Here is a 4050-nt window from a genome sequence, read left to right as displayed (position 1 = left end):
TTCAGATTCTGTGTCTCCCTCTCTCTCTCTGCCCCTCCCCTGTTCATGCTCTGTCTCTCTCTGTCTCAAAAATAAATAAATGTTAAAAAAAATTTAAAAGAAATGTTGGGGTGAGGTTGTACATGGTCAAGAATACCAGGGCAAGTGTGAATTAATATGTTAATGTAATTCTTCAATATGAAAATATTTTCAGTAGGAAATATATATATATATATATGTGTGTGTGTGTATGTGTATGTATATAGATATAGATATAGACATATAGATATATATAGACTATTATGTTAAGACATTGCACTGAATGCCTAGGGGATGCACAGAAGTACAAGATGTGGTTTAAGCACAACTACTCTTCCTAAAATGGGCAACTGTCCCACTCTGCCTCTTGCAATCTTGCTTGCTCTTCAAGGTCCACCTCAAATGCCGTCTCCCCCAGAAGCTACCCTTTTCAGCAGTAACGTGCTCAGATATTCCTCCTTGTACCACGATTTGGGTACATTCCTTGGGTTATTTCTTTCACAGCCCATGAGTTCTTAGGGGACAGAGACTTTTTTCTGAGGCCTTTTCTGGTGGCTCAAAACAGCAACATTGGCAGACCCAGTTTAATGACTTGTTGCTGAGAAGACTGGAAGCAGAATGAACATGTTCGAGGTTACTTGTGGCATTTTCTAGTCGTCTATGTCTGATGCTACATCTAGTTGCATAATCTGTGCACGCTGGTTTGTGGTATCTGAATCGGGCAGCCTGCATATTGGGACAAAAACTAAAATGACTCAAAGATGTTGCTCTTTACCATCCTTGTACCTGCAGTCACTTAAATTTGGACATTTACAAAAATAGGTAGAAAATAAGATTTTGCACACATTTCTGTTAGGAGCATTAGCAGCCAGCTGCTTAGACTTTAGTTCACTTTCGATAGATCTCTTGTAGGAGGTATGACTAGCCTGTGAACCTCTGCTCCAAAGCCATTTCTTAACTGCATCTAGAAATGCAAATCTTGGGGCACCTGGGTGGCTCAGCTGGTTGAGCTTCCGACTGGCTCAGGTCACGATCTCACTGTCTGAGTTCAAGCCCCGCGTCGGGCTCTGTGCTGACAGCTCAGAGCCTGGAGCCTGCTTCGGATTCTGTGTTTCCCTCTCTCTCTAACCCTCCCCTGTGCATGCTCTGTCTCTCTCTGTCTCAAAAATAAAATAAAAAAACATTAAAAAAAATAGAAATGCAAATTTTCCTCTCTTATGGAATACCATATTGCTTTTTATACGAATGATAGAAAAGGTTTTTCCATAAATACCTTCCAATCTCTGATACTATTCTAAGCTTTAGTGCCTATGACGTTTTCAATTTAGAAGCGAAAGATTAGTAAATATGGTTATTTCTTCTTGGATACGTGAATCATATGTTAGAAGCAATAAAGATATTTTAAGCTATAAAACATGTAGACAATATCTATCAGTCCCGGAGCCAATTGCTGACCTATTGCAAGTGCAACCATATCAGGGAAAGTAATGCCGAGATGATTGATCAGTTGTTCTTAATAGTATTTTTGTTGATTTCCTGCCGATTTTCCTATTGCTCTTTGAGCTTCCCCCCCCCCCTTTTACATATTACTCTATTCACAGTGTGGCAAAAATTTGCAGAAAAAGTATCCAAGTGATGGGCTCACAGCAGGTGCTGGATCAAACGGGCCTTGTTCTCTGGCCCTTGGGAAGTCTGCATGGATCAGAGGAATCCAGGGGTTGCCCTACAGATGACCTGTGGTAAAACTGCAGAGGACATGCTCAGTTTCTTTCCATGGGTAAACAAAAGTGTAGATAAAATATTTTTGTTAGCTTGAATAGAGGAATTTATTTTATATACACACTGCCTGTCTGTATATTTGCTTGAAAATGGTGTGAAGTAAATCTTGTCTAATAGATACTTACAGAAGAATATTATTTAAATATTTAACCGGGTAGTGTAAAGGATACTGTTTTACCTTTTGATCTTTGCAGGGATATGCTAGTTTCACCTGAATATGGGACAAAAAAACCCCTCAAGAAATGAGAAGGCTGTCTAGTGAAAACGCGCGTTCCCATAACATGCAGTTTGAGAAGGTTACCCCGAGCTTTAAAAAAGGCCCGAGAGCTTTGCGCAGTGGCAGTATCGTAGCCAATGAGGTTTATCCGAGGCGCGATTATTGCTAATTAAAAAAGGCCCGAGAAAAGTGTCATGTCAATTTTGGATTTTGTCCATCGGTTTTAGCCATATCAACTTCTAAGTATGGTAGTTGGGTGAGACTATACTGATATAAATCTTGCCTGCTTATGGAACATCATATGATTTTTGTTTGTTTGTTTGTCCTGATCTTTACGAAGATTACAATTTGGCAAACGTTTATTGAATATCTATTTGTACATAGCATCGTTTTAGAAACAAGCAATGCAAAGAAGAAGTGATAGCATTCATCCCTGTCTATACAGACTGAATTAATATTCAGTCAATTAATAAAAGTTAATAAAAATGAGAGAAAAAGAAAATGGACTAAAAACGTATTCTACTGAAAAGAATTCTTTTGCTCTTTGGGGAACCTCAGATCCTTTTTGTTTCTCAACAAGGTAAAAAGGAGTATTTGATTTTTTTTTTCTCTACTCTGATCAGAAGGTACAGTTTTTCATTTGGCTTACATAGGCAGAGTGAAGGAGATTTCATTTTTATATTTTAATTAAAAAAGAAACATGTTATTTAAAAAGTTTAATTGATAATAGTGTAATTGATAAATGTGGATCAATGCTTCAGTTAATGAATTTTCTATATGTAAGTATTCTCAAAACTATGGAAATATTTATTAGGTTTATTTTCTTCAAAATAGGGAGACCTAATGCTCTTACAGATAACACTTAATAGTTATGATTACAAAATTCAGCTCTGTGGAGGCTATATTTTTGAAGCCTCTAAATAAATGTGAAGCCCTGCTTTTCCTAGAAAATAACACACAATCAAAGATTCTCCTATTCCAGTTGTAAAAGAAGGGTACATTGTCATTTTACCTCCCCCCCACCAAGTACTTTGGTACTGTGCATAATCGTTACAAATTACTTTCTTATAATATATTAGGAAAGTGAAGCATCACACAGGTCTTCTATTTACCAATTTGCAAGATAATATATTCTACTTGTTTTGGACATGCAGTCTGTTGGGACATAGGGGGCAATTAAGCTTAAAATCAGACGAAAACAGAGTGAAGGTTGATACTTGGTGAGTGACAGAGGCAATTTGTCAGTGATTTCATGTATCCGAAATACTTCATAATACTTGCATATTTATGCATGTCTTCTTGCTGAAATCATGGTTGAATCATCACACAATTCAGTTTGTTAAAATGACACCAGGAAGATGACATATAAATTTTGGAGTGACCTGAGCTTAGATGAGGATTAAACTAGAATATGCTTTACAAGGTGCTCTTTGTTGCTGATCAGTTACTCATGGTGATACCACCATATTTTTAGTCTCTACATCAGATAGATAAGGATTGTTACTGTTCTCTATAATTTTCAGTTCCGCTGCTGCTTGTCATGACAATTTAGGTATTTAAGTCAGATGGCTTATATGAATTTAGAATTTCACATTTTTCTTTAAAACATTCTATAACTTTGAAGCTTAGTTTTGAAGACTCTGGTTAATAAAAGATTAATATTATAATGAAACACTTTGAAAAATCAATGAAAGACACGTTGAATTACATTGTATTTACTAAAAGGCAAAGACGTGTTCATAGTGTCTTAAGACACCCTGATAGCGTGAGCTAAATGCTAGTATGTGATAGTCAAAACACTTCTCTCCAAGACATTTATGCTAGCAAAGACTACATCCATATAGACAAGTCCAAGTAGTAGAAAATTGAGGAAGGATTTTTATGTGCCTGTATTGGGTAGCTATTACAGGGAAACCTAGCTACGTCAACCTAACTTGACAGAAGACGGCCAGAATTATATACTCTTTAAAATTTATGTCGCTCAAGAATTTTAATACACTTAGAATTTTAACTAGGCCTAGTAGAAGTCCTTACCA

General features: G+C 36.6%; 1 pseudogene; it reads left to right on the top strand.

Annotated features, from left to right (window-relative positions):
• Positions 1-2122: 2122 nt before the first annotated feature.
• On the top strand, positions 2123-2237 carry LOC125175934 (uncharacterized; annotated as a pseudogene).
• The last annotated feature ends 1813 nt before the right edge of the window (positions 2238-4050 follow it).

Source organism: Prionailurus viverrinus, chromosome C2 (genome assembly GCF_022837055.1).
Source record: "Prionailurus viverrinus isolate Anna chromosome C2, UM_Priviv_1.0, whole genome shotgun sequence".
Taxonomy (NCBI): Eukaryota; Metazoa; Chordata; class Mammalia; order Carnivora; family Felidae; genus Prionailurus; species Prionailurus viverrinus.
The sequence above is the reverse complement of the archived record's forward strand: the minus strand, read 5'-3'. Positions and strand labels throughout refer to the sequence as shown.